The sequence below is a fragment of the Paramormyrops kingsleyae genome, chromosome 22, assembly GCF_048594095.1.
Source record: "Paramormyrops kingsleyae isolate MSU_618 chromosome 22, PKINGS_0.4, whole genome shotgun sequence".
Classification (NCBI taxonomy): domain Eukaryota; kingdom Metazoa; phylum Chordata; class Actinopteri; order Osteoglossiformes; family Mormyridae; genus Paramormyrops; species Paramormyrops kingsleyae.
In genome coordinates this window covers 170536-187730 of record NC_132818.1, presented here as the reverse complement: position 1 = coordinate 187730, position 17195 = coordinate 170536, and the positions used below count along the sequence as shown (strand labels likewise).

At 40.3% G+C, this 17195-nt stretch overlaps 2 long non-coding RNA genes and 1 other non-coding gene across 3 annotated transcripts; 1 reads left to right on the top strand and 2 right to left on the bottom strand.

Annotated features, from left to right (window-relative positions):
- Positions 1-2457: 2457 nt before the first annotated feature.
- Positions 2458-7315, top strand: LOC140581648 (uncharacterized). The gene is made up of 3 exons (XR_011984767.1): positions 2458-2774; positions 5968-6026; positions 6110-7315. It is a non-coding gene; the product is annotated as an uncharacterized lncRNA (long non-coding RNA).
- Positions 7316-8147: 832 nt separating this feature from the next.
- LOC140581647 (uncharacterized) lies at positions 8148-9293 on the bottom strand. Its single transcript, XR_011984766.1, has 2 exons — positions 8750-9293; positions 8148-8256 (listed from the first exon to the last, which is right to left on the bottom strand). It is a non-coding gene; the product is annotated as an uncharacterized lncRNA (long non-coding RNA).
- A 5817-nt stretch (positions 9294-15110) lies between these two features.
- On the bottom strand, positions 15111-15183 carry trnak-uuu (transfer RNA lysine (anticodon UUU)). Its single transcript has one exon. It is a non-coding gene; the product is annotated as a tRNA-Lys (tRNA).
- Positions 15184-17195: the final 2012 nt, after the last annotated feature.

Below are 17195 nucleotides of genomic sequence, written 5' to 3'. Positions count from 1 at the left end.
TGGGTAATCCTTGTTAAAATGAGCGTATGGCATTAACCCAGAAGCGGGTTGGCTATTTGCATATGCCCCAGCATGCCGCACTGTCGTACTGAAAATAGCCGCAGTCTACCAATGTTTTAAACTAGAAATAATTCTCTTCAACACGAATGTACTGTTTCTAATACAATGTTTAATACAATGTATGTGAATAGCCTAGACAATCATTTTAAGGGCTGAATTCATGTGTCTTAACAAAATGAAGGGTGGAAGAGCCAAGCGCTGTCTGGCCTATTTGCATATGTCCCAGCATGCCACACTGTCGTACTGAAAATAGTTACTGTCTACTAACGTTTAAAACTAGAAATAATTCTCTTTAACATGAATGTGCTGTTTTTAGTACAATATTTATGTGTCATACAATGTATGTGAACAACCTAGACAATAAGTTTTAGGGCTGAATTCACGTGTTTTAACATAATGTGGCATCGAAGAGCCAAGCGCTGTCTGGCTTATTTGCATATGTCCCAGCGTACCACACTGTCGTACTGAAAATAGTCACTGTCAACTAACGTTTTAAAATAGAAATCATTCTCTTTAACATAAATGAACTGTTTTAATACACTCTTTGATATAACCTATGTGAATAGAATAGACAATAAGGTTTAGGGCTGAACTAATGTATTTTAACAAAATGTGGCGCCGACGATTCAAGCGCTGTCTGGCCTATTTGCATATGTCCCAGCATGCACGAGAGACATTGTGTAAAAACTTTTGCTTCAAGATTCGATATGGAAGTTAACCGACAAAGCTTTGTAGATTTCATAAGACAAGACACCGCAAGAATTGCGTTCGATCCAGCGATGGGCCCCTCTGCCAAACCCAACATGGATGGCTCGCAAGCGAGACAGCGGAAGCAGTGCACTTATGTTCTTATGTTCTTATGCACTATGGGTAGCCGATCTCCTGCCTCTCAAATCTATCAAGAAGAAATTAGATACGTTTTTGAACAAACTGCTGGCACTAACTGTGATGACATGGGCACAGCGCGAGCTGGCGAGACAGGGTAAGCATTGGACTCAGGGTAACATTCTGGCAACATGATTATGGCAGAGTGTACAGGCCTCACCCCACTGTCTTGCTCGGTCGGTCGGTGGTAGCGTGGGGGATCGCCCAGACAAGCACTGTTGTATTTAATTGCTGTAGAAGCTAGTGAACGGCATGTATCAACATACATCAAAAGCATTTAAAAAACGTTGGTGGAATTCTTATTTTAAAATACGTATAAATGTGTTATAAAGCATTTGACCAATGATAATAAATAAAGAATTCAAGCATGTTATCTCACACGCGCGTGACTATAGCAACAGAAGTGTGTTTTTCTTATAGCCCAGGTCACCAACAGTCAAGAATTTAGGATATTGTTTTTATTATTTAAAATAAAGTGGGCATTATTATTTAATTATTTTTAATAGGAACTAGTAAGCTGCATTTAGAATTAATCGCTAGGCAGATGGCCTGTCCTACGACCTACAAGGTAAAAATATATTGCACCAAAGAATAAATAAAGAATAAAATACATTACTGGTGTTTATTGACGAATCATTTTAAATGCGTTTTAAGGGTAATAGCTTTTATCAGCGTGCTTGTAACGGTGCTCTGGGCGCATCGATCTTTTCTAGCTAGAGACGAAAGAGGGTCTAGCGGTTTTAAATGGTAAAAAATAAGAAATAGTTGTTAACGTGTCATTTTAACCAAATGTTAATATGCCAATATGTTTAGACATGTCAGGCGACGAATGGCCGCAAGCCCTCTATTATGTCGTGAGCGATGTTTTCTGGGGGGGCGCGTGATGAAGCAACATGTCCGCCAGTAGCCGTAGCATGTACGGTACAGTACGTGCCATCAAAACGGGGGTCATTAGTCTTTAAAAGAATAAAACACATTACAGGTGTTTATTAATGTACTGGTTTAAATGCGTTTTGAGGATAATAAAACTTTTACCAGCGTAATTTTAACCGTGCTCTGGGCTCGTCAATCTTTTCTAGCTAGAGATGAAAGCACTGTTGCCAACTCCTCAGCAAGGAATGTCGCTATTGGTTGTCCCAAATGTCGCTAGAAGTCGCTAAATGACGCCATCGCCTAATTTGCATAATATGCATGTAATTATAATGGACGCTGTAGGAGAGAGGAATAATGTCGTTGGAGAGACAAAAAGTGGTTTAAAAAACACCCTGAATACGTTTAGAACTACAAATGAACTTTCTTCTGTCGATTCTTGTTTTTTTATATCATAATTCCAAACCTCTTCCTATATCCGGGCTTGGGACCGGCAAAAGTAACCCCAAAGAGACACTCTGGTGCAATTACTTATTCTTAAAAACTGTCATACTTGGCGCAGTTTTTGGCAATAAGCCAGAGCAGGAACAACCAGTGGTGCTTTCGCGCATGCGCAATTCATTTGCAGTCTGGACGCGGAAAAGTGAACATTTCTTGCTCTGACTGCAGCTGGGCGGGGCTGCTGCGTGAGGACTGTCCGCCTGGGGACGGGACGGGACGCGCTTCTCGGTGAGGAGAGTAAGGCCCAATCCCAATTTTACCCCTACACTTTCTCCTACCCCTCCGTTTGGCGCGTTCACGTGTAGGGGCAGGGGTGTCTCAATTCTCTTTTGATTGGAGGGGTAAGGGGAAGGGCTAGATAGCCCTCGAAACGAAGATTTTTCGGGACCTCACTTCAAACGAAGGGCTAAGAGAAATTTACAACATGGCTGCCCACTGGAGCAAGCAGACCCATAAATGTTAAGTAATTTTTGCCATTAATAAGGATTTTTATGACATTTTTTCATTACATGTATATTACCATCAATCTTGTGTTTGTGTTTACGGTGATGTTCTGTAAAGAAACGTTTGAAAAAAAATCGCTAAAGTTTGCTTGCGGATAGCACTGATTGCACAATATTAGGAAATATATTTTTATGTCATATAACGTTACCCGGTAACTGACTGCATGTGGTAACGCGTTGTTTTGTTTTGCTTACGGCCATATGTGTACATGTAAATGAACGGTGCTTACACTATTCGTACTTATTGCAACATGACAACATTTTTGTAAATTATATTCTGTATAGGGACAGCTGAGGAAACCCGAAGGCTCATACTAGGGGTGTGCAAAGCAGCCGGTATTTGTATCTGTATTTGTATTTGTTGAGGGGGGAAAAGTATTTGTATTCGAGTAAAATTCAAAATAGGCGTAAAAATTCGGGTGAGGGTAAAATGCGGACTGTTTACAAACAGCGGATTCCGTGTTTATAAACAGACGTGTCGCAAAAGACGCACGCCGCGTAGACAGATCACGTGGCATAGAAAGAAACCCATAGGACGTTACCTAATCACGGGGTGCGTTCGAGGTGTGTCTGCAGCTGACGTTACGTGGAGCGTGATCTGCCGTCGGCGGCAGGGGTGGAGTATACGCTGGATGTAAACACTGGGGTATTCGAGGAGCTCAGGAAGGCGCAGCAGCTGCGCGTTCAGCCAGTGCAATTTTGTCATCCATATTACAGAGTACAATACGATTGTCCGAAATCCTTATTGTTGTTAATGTTTAACAACTATTTCATTGTTGGTTTTTTTGAAAAAAAATAATTGAAAATATATAATTTGTTGAGCGTTCTCTAGTCGTGTATAATTTGCATTTGGACGTCCAGCTACCATGAACGTCACAGTTTGTGGGTGCCTGTTCTGGATGAGTAAAATAAATCGTAATAAATCAATAAATAAAAATGTTTCTTTCACCAATAAAGTGTATTCTGAAGTATTTTTGTAGATCTCATATCGAAACACTATCGAACTATATCTTCGTGTTGTCTGGTTTCATTTTCTCATATAAGTAAGGCTACTGTACACCTTGCAAACACTCATGTGAAATATCTACACAATTATAGAAACGTCACATTGGTTGGCACTGTACAAGTCATTGTATCAGAATTAATGCAAGAAAGAAAAAGAAAATTGCAAAGCAGATCTGTTACATTTAAACATGGAAGTAGCATGTAGAAATCAGTCCCCCAGGCTTGGCATATAGTAGTGGAAAAGGCTAAATTTGTATTTTACGAAAACATTTAAAAGAGTTTAGGGCAGCATTTGTAATTATCCATTTTGTCCTATACACTGTAACAATAGGGAAGCTGCCCTGCATAATCTATAAGTCCACAGAAGTGGCATGTAGAAATGAGGCCCCAGAACATGTGATATATTGCCAGGAAGGTCAGAATTTGTACTTTACAAAAATTTAAGATTGAAGATTCAAAAGGTTTATTCGTCATGTACACAGTTGTACACACACAACATGTAGTGGAATGTAACCCTGGTCACTCTGAGCAGCTGTGCATGATAAGAGAGTAACAAAATATAGAAAAAAATAAGAAAAATAATATGATAAAAAATATATGAAATGTTCAGCTGTACATAATCTATACATAAGTGATAGGTAAGAGGTATTTTGCTGTGCAATGTGCAAGAGGCCTGAGGTATGTGCCAATGATTTGGACAGTGTGAAGCAGCACCTAGTGGCATTGAGTATTGTCCTGATTTAGGAGCATTATGACCTGGAGGAAAAAGCTCCTCTTTAACCTTTCCATTCTGGGATGCATTTCCCAAGACCATAGTGGAGCAACACTGTTGTAACGTTGCGTAGTTCGAACTACAGTTCTTGAGCTGTAGTTAGAAGCTTAGTCCCGGGTAAATACATCAGCGATGGTGGAAAATGCAGTCTAATAAGGGTATAGTCACCGTGTAAGTAAGAAATTAAATAATCTTTCATAACTAATAAGGAATAATTTAGCTCTACGATCACATATAATGTGAAGTTGTCTGAAAATTTAGTTTGAAACGTAATTGTTGTGTGGGTCTCTGGTCATAAGTACGGTAACTGTCGGTAGTGAGCAATAGGGACACCTTGCTGGGTGATGCAGGAAGAGTCCTCTGTGTGACCCATCTGTACGTTGACATCAAACTTCAACTCACCAGTGGCACTTGCACTCTCATCTAGCACATATTGTATGTTCTAGTCACTCTTTGACTTCTTCTCATGTTTAGAAACATGTCTGAACAGTTTTGAGTCATTGTGTTTAAATGATGACTACTGTATGGTGGCTGTGCTGAACTTCTGCAGCCTGTGTTTTCAATTTTGCATCAAAGTTCACCACAGTGCAAAATGTGTTTTGATTAATGGGAATGTGTTTAGAGTTTTGCTCAAATCTGCAAATTGTGTTTAAAGTTTCACCAAAAGAGTGATTGATTCAATAAATGAGTTTTGGCAATTGGAAGTTTTGTTCCAAGAATCAGGTTTAGTCTTTTAGCAATTCAGAAAAACTGTAACAGAAACATAAGGCAAGGTAAACTTTAACTTACAAAAGCTCTTTGGGGCGGTCAAACCAGATGTGTCCAGTTTGTACAGATACTGCACAGTTAGGGGTAAAATGCTGTTATGGGCAGGGTTAATCAATTGTACAGTTGTGCTTAAAATGGGAGTATAAAATCCTTCAAATACTACAAAAGTTATGTAAGAGAACTTTTGTTTTTTGTTTTGTAAACAAGTACACCTACTCTTACAGTTTTAGACTTAACAGGTTTTAAAGAATTTTGTATTATATTATATTATATTATATTACATTAACATGACTATAGCGAATGTCTGTCAGCCCCTTTTGACAGAATGGCCTTATAGCTATGTTTTCATAGAATCTGAGCCGGAAAAGTCAGATTGCTATGCCAAGAGTACAACTAATTTCAGATAATGCAAAAAACAGTGTTTGTGAAGTCATTTGAAGACTGAATTGTGTTACAGTGGAAAAAAAACACAACAGCACAATAAAGGGCAAGTGACTCAGGCAAAGTCAGTCAGAAGGGTGTGTGAACATGATTGGCAAACTGGGTGATAAGTATAATGATGAATGCCTGCTCACCAGTAAGTTTATGCTTATTTCCTTACAGTATCTCTTGAGGAGGCCTGCCAATGGTGTGGACAGTTTCAAAATAAAGATGGTGACTGGGTGAGGAAAATTACTGTAGTCATTTGATAGATGTGAAAATATGGCTACTTGTCCTATACTGTATGTTTTTAATCCCACTGTAGATACTCTGTGATGGATGCCAGAGGTGGCAACACCGTGTCTGTACTGGCATGACCAAGAGCCAATTCAAACACATAACAAATGTTAAATGGTATTGCACAGTTTGTGAAGAGGAGTCTTCTTTATAAAAATACAGCCACACTACAGTAGTACGCAAAAGTCTGCAACCGCTTGTTAATTTAGAATTTTTTCCAACTTTTGACCTTTTACTTTTGACTCCTTCGTTGAGCCAATATATTTATTTGAAAACAGTGTTACAGGGGACACAGTAATGAAAATCAAGTTTTTATTCTAGCTTGGATTTACTTTTCTGAGTTTGTTTGTTAAAGCTCCCATGTCAACTGTCTTATTGAGTAATATGCGTAATGTACTTCTCTGGCCAAAGGTGCAAAATAAATGAGTATACTTCATATATAGTAGAACAGACATGTGTCAAGCTTTCTTCATGTTCGTGTAGGTGGCCTTGAAAAAGGACTTTTTGCGTCTCAGTGATGGCTCAGTATCTGGTGGGCCACACTTTGTTCTTCATCACCTGCCTGCACCGTGTTGGCATTGAGTGAACCAGTTTGATGAGGTGATCATGGCTGATAACATGATTCCAGGCTGCAATGAGTGACTCAATCAACTCATGTTTTGATTTTGGATGTCTCTTGGATATCTCCAAAGCCACCTTGTGCCACAAGTTCTCAATCGGATTCAGATCGGGAGATTGGGCAAGCCACTCAATTGATCGATGTTGTTCTGACGCTTCCAGTTGATTACCTGTTTGGAGCAATGGCACGGTGCATTGTCATCTTGGAACAGGAACCGGCCTTTAAACAGTTTCTGCACTGACGGCACCATACACTTTTGCAGTACTGTGATGTACTTGGTCCCACTGACCATGCCGTCAACGATGTGCAGACGTCCGACGCCACTGGCAGCCATGCAGCCCCAGACCATGACCTTCAAAGGATGCTTCACAGTGAGGTTGAGGCACTCAGGCTTGAACTCCTCTCCAGGAACCCTCCTCACATAGGTGTCTGCCTGGCTTTCCGGCAATATATCACATGTCCCAGCGCAGGATTTCTATGTGCCACTTCCGTGGACTTTTAGTTTAAGATTATAGATGGCAGCGTCCACATGGTTACAGTGTACAGGGCGAAGCGCACATTTAGAAATCCTGTCCGGGAAGTTCCATGCATTTTCGTATAGTACAAATTGCGAGCTTTCCGGCAATATATCACATGTCCCATCGCAGGATTTCTATGTTCCACTTCCGTGGACTTTTAGTTTAAGATTATGGATGGCGGTGTCTACATGGTTACAGTGTACAGGGCGAAATGCACATTTAGAAATCCTGCGCTGGGACATGTGATATATTGCCGGAAAGCTCGCAATTTCTACTATACGGAAATGCATGAAAGTTCCCAGCGCAGGATTTCTATGTGCCACTTCCGTGGACTTTTAGTTTAAGATTATAGATGGCGGTGTCCACATGGTTACAGTGTACAGGGCGAAGCGCACATTTAGAAATCCTGTCCGGGAAGTTCCATGCATTTTCGTATAGTACAAATTGCGAGCTTTCCGGCAATATATCACATGTCCCATAGCAGGATTTCTATGTGCCACTTCCGTGGACTTTTAGTTTAAGATTATGGATGGTGGTGTCTACATGGTTACAGTGTACAGGGCGAAATGCACATTTAGAAATCCTGCGCTGGGAACTTTCATGCATTTCCGTATAGTACACATTGCGAGCTTTCCGGCAATATATCACATGTCCCAGCGCAGGATTTCTATGTGCCACTTCCATGTTTCAATATAAGAGATGATTTGCAATATCCCTTTTCTTTTATTTATTTCGTGTATTAATTCTCATAAAATGGCTTGTAGAGTGGCAACCACGTTTCTAGGTAGATATTTCACAGGAGTGCTTTCAAGCTGTACAGTATAGCTGTACTTATATGCGAAAATTTAATCAGATAACACCAAAACAGTTCAATAGTGCTTGGATGTGAGATCTACAGAAATACAGAATTACAATAAAATAATGACATGTTTGGTGAAAGACATATTTATTTATTGATTTATTATGATTTATTTTATTCGTCAGGAACAGGCATCCATGAACAGTGACGTTGGTAGCCATGGACATCCACATATCTATCTGACGGGAAAAGAGAAGGAAAAAATGCAGATTATCCTCGACCAGAGAACGCTCAACAGATAACATATAGAACATTTTCACATGTTTAACAAATTAACAATGAAATTAATGTTAACATTAAGAACAATACGATTTCGGACATCCGTATTGTACTGGCTGCGCAGTTGCACCGCAATGCTGAGCTCCTCCTTTTGTTTACGTTCGGCGGAATCCGCATTTTACCCTCACCCTAAAAATTCAGTTTTTTGCGTTGCATTTCTAATTTACGTTATAGTGTAAGTATTCTCTAATTATATCCATTATAATAATTATGGATATGCAGTAGACAGAGTAACTTAAACGTACCATATAACTCCTACAAGTGCATACAATTCGACACAACTACACAACTATTGTTTTAACCAAACGTTAACGTTACTCTGTCAACAGCCTATTGTCTAAATTACCGAGCTAACAGAGCTACAGTACGTAAACAGAGCGAACATGAGAGCACCTGACTGCAGACGTCAATAATGCAGCGTAATGGAATAATCTCCCGATCAAACTCCGCTTCCCGAAAGTTATAAACTGCCTCCGGAACCCAGTTAAGGTACAAAAATCTATTCAACAAAAATAGTGATAGTTAAGTCTTTTTTCGCTCAGCCGAGCCTTCTCTGTTGCTGTTGGAGCAGCCTGTGTCAGTCACCTCTTTTACCCCCGACTCCTGAACTCACTCACTCATCCGGGCATGCACTGCGGTCTCAAGAGGAAACGCAGCTTTTTGATATAAAGTTTTTCTTGTTCCCGAATACAAATATTTTTTAAAGTATTTGTTCGAAATAAGTATTCGTAAAAAACACATTATTTGTGCCTTTCCGAATACCGTATTCGGGTTCGGCTCCACCCCTAGCTCATACGTTTTCGAGGTGAAAACGAACATCTGTTTTTAAAGTCCAAATATGGCGCAGAAAAACTTTGGGAGTGAGTAATCTTTACATGCTACGATGCTGACGGCGACATCTTGGAATTTGTGATAAACATCGGCGCCTGTCCTCTGACGTAACGTTAGGAAGTAGTGACAATGGATGATGACGTATAACAGTGTAGTAGTGGTGTCCCATTTCTTAGGGGAATTTTTTTAACCCTACCCCTTTCCACTTCATTTCAAGGGGCAAGGGGAAGGGGTGAGGGGTAGGCAAAGGGGTAGAAAATAGAATTGGGATTGGGCCTAAGAACGATATGTGCTTCCACGTCAGAGTCTCCAAAAGTCTCCGATAACACTAGAAAAAGTCACTAGATTTGTCGCTAGTCGCTTTTTTGAAAACGAGTCGCCAGAGAGGTCTAAAAACTCCCTAAAGTTGGCAACACTGGATAAAAGAGCGTATTGCGTTTTTAAATGGTAAAAACAATAGCAAATGCGCTATTTTATGTCAGTAAAAGCGTAGCCAGTATGTTTTTAGGGTGAAATTATAGCATAAAGAATTCAAGCATGTTATGTTTTTAGGGTGAAAAACATTGGGTCTAGCATTGTTTCACTTGTTTAGATATGCCAGACAGCTAATGGTCACAGGGGGGGAATGGGGTTCAGCTACTGAAGACATTAACTGTTTTTGTTAATGTTTAAAGGTATAAAAAGCTTTAGCTGTATTTGTTAAATTGGTATAAAAATTCAGCCTTAACTACAGGAGTAAAACTAACACCCCCACAAGCGCCGCAAAGCCACGGGCACAGGCACAGGCGGGCACTCAAGGGTTGGCCTGCGAAACAGTTTTAATTTTCTCTAGCCGACAGTAGGCGCGCCCTAACAAAATGGGTATTACAGGGCCCCTAACAGCCACAACTTCACGCACCTTATAAAAAACACCTGACATACTGTATGCAGAAAGGTAATAACCATTAGATTGGCAATTGGGTAATATGATAATTATATGATAATTAATTTTATTAATGGCAGTAATGATGGTATTATGATATTTATATATGTGTGTACATAGTAATAATTGTAGTATGAATATAAACTATATAAATGGTATAATAATTTAAAGGGCTCTTAAATGGTGCCGTTATTAAGTAGCAGCCAAGTCAACTATATGTGCAAGAGTGCAATATGTATACAGAGTTTGCAGTATGTGTGCATAATGTGTAAGAGTGCAGAATATAATCATAGAGGAAGTTTATCAGTTGTTCACTGGTTATGCTGGTGGATATTTCACTGCAGCTGACGATTAATTGAACGTCCATTCAGAGACTGGTTTGGTTAATGAGAGAGACTGCCTGAGGGAAGAAGCTCTTGGCGTGTCTTATGGTCTTGGTTCTGATTGCCATGAGTCTTCTCCTGGAGGATAAGGCTTGAAAGATGTGGTGAGCAGGGTGAGATGGGTCCTCAAAGATTTTGTATGCCCGTTTCCTGGTTCTGGTGATGTACAGTGTCTGGAGGGTGGGCAGGTTACTGCCGATTATTCACTCTGCTGAGTGGATGATCTGTTGTAGTCTGGCCTTGTCTCGTTCAGTGGCTGATCCAAACCAGGCTGTGATGGAGGAGGTGAGGATGGACTCAATGATTGCAGCGTAAAACTGGGCCATCGTGGTTATAACATGTTATTTTGGATCAGGCACGGACAGTTGTGAGAGTTCAGTCCGCATTAGTAGAATAGTATTAAATGCAAAGCTAAAGTTCACAAACAGAATCCTAACATATGTCTCAGGGCACTCCAAGTGTCGGAGCAAGAAATGCCAAAATAGAGTCCAGTGTCCACTGATTTTCCAGTTCTTTTTTATCAAAATCCACCAGCTTTGATTGCCTTTTCAAGCTTGTGCTTGGCAGTTTTGAACAGGTTTTTGTCACCACTCCTGTAGGCTTCATCTTTTGTTTTAGGAAGCTGCCTGAGTTCAGTTGTAAACCATGGTTCGTAGTTATTATAGCTGACAACAGACTTTTTGGGAATGCGAGAGTCCTCGCAGAACCTTATGTGCCATGTTACAGTGTCCGTGTATTCATCCAAGCTGTTAGTAGCAGTTTTGAAAACATTCCAGTCTGTCGAGTCAAAGCATGATTTTAATTGCTCTACAGCTCCACATGTCCAGTGTTTCACTCTAGTAACAACAGGTTTAGCAGTTTTCAGATTTTGTCTGTATGCTGGAATTAGATGAATTGTTGCATGGTCAGAGTTTCCTAGTGCAGCACGAGGGATGGAGCAATATGCATTTTTGATCGTGGTGTAGCAGTGGTCTAGAGTTATTTTTCCCCTTGTGGCACATGTGATGTGCTGTCTGTATTTGGGAAGTGCTTATGTACTGTAGTGCTTGTATTGGGCTCTGAAACCCTGAACAACACATTTCTGTTTGCTGCTGCTTTTCAATAAATTTAAATCAGTTTAGTCATATTCTGTCATTAAAATGTGACGTCTTTTCAGTTACCTATTTATTTGTTTTGGCTTTTTATTATTATTATCTATGTGTTTATTGTAATTGATTAATAAAATTATTTATTTTCATTATTATTTCTTTTTCACTTATCTTTGAAATGTGATTTTGAAGTTTTAATGTGAATGTATCCTTGTCTTTGTAAAGCACTTTGAATTGCCTTGTGTCTGAATTGTGCTATATAAATAAACTTGCCTAAAATCCTTGACGATGACAATGTGCCCAGCCGGCTGTGAACTGTTCGTTCGCTTCAAGAGATTTGTAGTTTTTAAACTCTTTAAAAGTGTACGCACTAATGACAGAAGCTAGGTGGTTGACTGTGTCCCCATAAGAAAGCCAAGGTAGCGCATCGGGATCCCTTGTCCATGTGTTTGCTGGCATTTCACAAGGGTCTACGAGGACACCATAAACAGTGGTGTCCTCTCACCGTTCTTCGCTTTCTCCATCTTTGCATTTCTTGCAGTGTGAAGATCTGCGAGCTGTTTAATTTTAGTGACCGCTCCTTTTCTGGATTATGTAGTATATGTTTAACATTAGTTCAGAGTGTGGAAGGGAAATTTAAAGTGATTGGTAGGCCAGGGTTGGGAGGCATTGTGGGATTGTTGTTGTGTCTCAGGTTTTGTTGTTTTGGGGATGGTGCCGTGTGTCCTTGCCTCGCAGCCACCTGCACGGAGCCAGCTTTGCAGGCCACAGACCTTGGAGAACTTGGCTGAAGGGAACCTAGCCGGGGGGAGAAAGGGGGCCTGCAGGAAGCCTTGAAATATAGTTGCTATACTATGCTAGACGCAGTTTGTTGTATGGTAGCATTTGAACACATGAGCAAGTTATGTACCCATAAGGGTTGTAGTCTTTATTTAGGTAATGTAGGGTTGGGGTTTCCCTTACTGATAGCGTTGTGAGCCATGCCAGCCATGGACCTCGAAGGGGGGTTGCACCTTTTTGCTGAGTTGGGAGTGGAATTTCCCTAATGTTTAGGGTTTTTTTACCTCCTTCCTAGGCTGGATAGACAGGCGTATGTGTGGGACTCATAGGAGGCCTAGGACTAACGAGGATTGGAAGCTGAACATCCTTGAAGTAGACCAATAGAGATGGCGTATTATGTTTGTTGTATGTTCGAAACCTGGTTTGCAGATGTTTGGTAACCAACCAGGACTTAGAAGTCCATATAGGGGAATTTGTGTTATAGTATATCAACCTGCTGATTTCTGGGTGCGGGGTGCATTGCGCATTGTACCCGAGTGTGGCTGGAACACCATGCTGGATTGCTGAATAAAGAAGAAAACTTTGTTCATTACTTGCGAGGTCTGGAGTTTGATTCAAGTATGATAGAGTGAGAGTGAGGTGTTTGGGTTAATTCTGACTACCACAAAAGTTCACAAGCCCTATTTTGGCAAGAGCTCTGCGTGTGCTCTCCGACCCGATCCGAATCATTTTCATCCTTGCTGTTTAAATCACTCATGAATAGATGTGTTTGTTAGAAATTGGTTTAAGCATTTTAAATTTAAATAAATACTGCAATACTCATTGCAGAAATAGATCTTTTCTAATAATGAAGTACTTACTACTACGAGATATCTAACAACATACGATGCAACATTCTACAGAGGGTAGTGAAGTGATATGTGGCAGATCAAAGTGCCAATTCGATGTGGGGCAGTGATTAGCATGTGGAGAATTACACAGTATTACAAAATCAGCAACTCTTTTAAAAATAATAGTGATATAAATATATTGTTTATTAATAAGTATATAGAATCAGTACACAAAGTATAAGTATATAAAGTTTAAGTATAAAAAGTTTAAGTGTATAAAGTATATAAGTATACAAATTGTATAAAAAAAAGTATAAAAAGGATATAAGTATATAAAGTTTGAGTATAAAAGTTTAAGGTTATATAAGTATTTACAATAGCAAGTGAAAAATTATTTATATTCATATAAATAATAAGTGCACAATGTAATATTCATTATAAGCGACATTAGCAAGGCTTCCGAAAGGGGAGGGCTCAGAGGACCACTTCTCCTACTCATCAGAGTCCTCCTGGTATTGGTGTCTGAACTTCTTCAGAGCCTCTGCTATGGTGGAAGCAGTGTCGTCCGAGGCCATTGGGCGTCCCCTGCGTCATTCCCCTCCTTGGCACTGGCGTCCCACCTGGCAACCTCAGCACCGGGCGCAGTTTAATGAGGGGCAGCTCCTCCAGGACATCCATCATGTTGGGGCCTTTGGTGGGTCCTGCGCCACTTCCCTGACGATGACTCGTCTTCTGCTTGGGGCCCTGGATACTAGCAGGTGGAGGAGGAGGCGGTGGAGGAGGAGGGGGCAGGAAACTACAAGACTACAAGAGGAGTCCCACTGGTCTCCTTAATGCCATGGGTAATGGAAAAATGTTATTAAACCACCGTAGCCTGCTAATGCGACATGCTAACTACCGTGTCTAGTGTAAAGGTAGGGTGGGTCTCTGCTACTCTCTGCTGGTAGAATGAGGAACTATAGTGAAATTCATTTTATATAGTATAGCTAAAGAAATGTTTAAATTTATTCTATTAAAATGAAGGCTGTTGCTTTTGAATTTATATTTTGGCAACCAACCGCACAACACAAACTTTTATTTCTTCATTTTGAGGTCTTTGTCTATTCGCCTCTGTTTCTTCTGCTTTTCTCCCACCACTTTGCTCGTGCAACTTCCTGTGACATAATCGCTCAGCATTGGTCTACAGCTCTGGGTATTCCCCGCCCCTGAGTGAAGAGGCTGCCAATCATTCTCTCTCTCTGGAAAACATAACCGTGGCAAAAGAATACAATAATTTTTTTTTATATATGGTAATACACTAAGAACCCAGGTGTCCTCTTCAAAAACACTGTAGTAATAAGCCTTGGCTGTTTTGGTTGGCTACTCACTATTTAGCTACTGAACTAATTATATTTTATAGCCTACAACTGAGTGATAAGCTGCAGAGTTAATTGGGACATGAGCTTCAGAGCTAATTAGGGTGGGGATACATGCTTGTATGATCACATCGTGCAGCAGTGATTGGTCTGCATTCTCTTTCTCTCTCTCAGTGGTACATTCTCTACAGTACATTGTCTTCTGCAGATTACATCTTTTTAGTGTTATTCTGAAGATTATATTCAGGGATTGACATAACTGGTACACGAGTACACATTCACCTTTAAAAGCGATGGTTTATCCCGAGGTGTTTTGCCGTTCTCTATGGCCATCACCATCTTGGACAGGTACCCGGTACCCGAATGCCACAGGTGCACCACGCATATGCCAGGTCCAATCTGCTGGGTCTCTCCCTCACTATCATCGTCCTGCACTTTATACTGTATACCACTGTTTCCAACTCCAGTCCTCGGGGACCCACAGACAATCCATGTTTCAGCCACTCAGCCTTTCGGAGTGACGACGTACAGGCCACCGTGCTCTACAGGTGCATAAAGGGACTGCCGCCCGAACAGGGACTTGAACCCTGGACCCTCAGATTAAAAGTCTGATGCTCTACCGACTGAGCTATCCGGGCTCTTGGCTAGAAATGAAAACCCCATAATCAGGTCCTTGTGTTCACCTAATATGGGCACGTTGCGTAACTTGGTGCAGGTTCTGTGAATGACTTAAAAACAAATTAGGGGTGCACCGATTGCAGTTTTCTGGCCGATCAACGATCACCGATCCTTAGGCAACCTTACCTGCCGATCTCGATTTTTTTTTGCCGATCTTGTTTCTTTCATAACTAAAAGACAGTTACTTCAATGTTTCCATTTTTATTGAGTAAATTGATATGAATACTCACAAAACATGAGGTAGTGTCCTCAAATATAAATGAACATATAAATGAGCATTGCTGTTTGAACTACAAAATCATATTTTTTCTTCCAGACTTTAATTTCTCTAATTTTGTAAAAAAAAATATATATATATAGCTGTTATGACACACTTGTCCAAAAAATAGGGAGGGAGGCAGCCTGCACTGCACCTCTCTCGGGAATGGGAGAAAAGGCTGATTTAACCCTCTGGGGCCTAGGGGTAGGAAACACACTTTCACTGACTGGGGCATGATCACACATTTCATCACACTTAATTCATGGCAAATAAATTATTTCTTATATATTTGTTTTGCCATTACACTCATCTTTATTTTAATATATATTGTAAATATGTCAGATTTTTGTTAAGTTTGAAATTTGACATCAAAGTATAGACATTGCAAAATGCAGTTTGGAACACTTGCAGAAACATTATAAAAGTACATAGTAAGCAATGCTGGCAGTTTGTTTTGATCCCAGATATCTGATCACCAAAGTCTTGGCTACATGAAGATGACTAAATGGTGTAGATGCAACATTAATTTGGATAAATAAATAAGAAAAACCTAACTCATGTAACTATTTCTGGCTCCTTTCATTGAATATGTAGCAACTTTCATGTGTATGAATGAGCCATTGTCACCTGGCCACGTCCCCAACCCCCTTTTATGGCGCTGAAGGGGATGTATCTGGATCGCGTTTCACCGTTGCGCTGTTAATCAAATTACCATGCGAATGCGATTTGAATACGCGCTAATGCGGCTATTTAGAATGTGAATAGCGATCTTCGGGTGAGAGCGGTACTACACGCCCCCGATGCAGGTAAAACAAAGTAAGATGACATGGTTTACTTTTTTGCCGATTTAACCTAATTAAAAAAACTTTAATACTTCCGACAATGGACGTTTTGAAAAGAAGACAGATTACGGATTTAGCCAGCGTTTTTTTCATGATTATACATTAAGATTTCAGCGAGATATTTATAAACTGAAATAGACGCGAAAAGTACGCGATGTCGTCGACGACATACTCGACCCCAAAGAGTTAAAAGCATATAACTAAGATCGGTGGATCTCATGGGAATATGGTCGATTTCTGATCCCCTCAAATTAACGTGATCGAGGCCGATCGATCGGTGCGCCGATCGATCGGTGCACCCCTAAAACAAATACAGTGATATAAAAATAAGCAGAGACTAAATCAGGTGTGTTTTGTGATTTAAAATGAGGAAGTGATATAACATGAATGTATTTCTCACCAAAAGTAATAGTTTTTGGGTTTCCTGTCATGTGAGATGAAAGCTACAGGCATGTAAATATGGTTTCCTGTAATAACTTTTTAAAAATGATTTTCCTCATTGTTAAAAATCACATACATTAGAAGGTGCCAGTCAGTGGAATCACACAGTGAGATATGTTGGCCAGCCGTCCTATTCGTTCAGCACCAGCCCATTAAGTAGAGATTTCAGCACCACGGACAGTGATCTATGTTAAACTGACCTCAGGTTCCTACACTGGCTACACGGAATTTTCTGTAAATAATTAAATGCCTCCAACCCCCTACATGTGGAAATGTTTCCCCCTCCCCCAGACCGTTTCATGTTGTATCCTCATCATGTGTGTATTTGTTTGCAATATGGCTGTATGAGATGTCAGTCAGTTTACTGCCGTAAATATTAATTCTCAGTGGAACGTTTACTGCTGCATTGACTTGTCGCTGATGCTCCCTG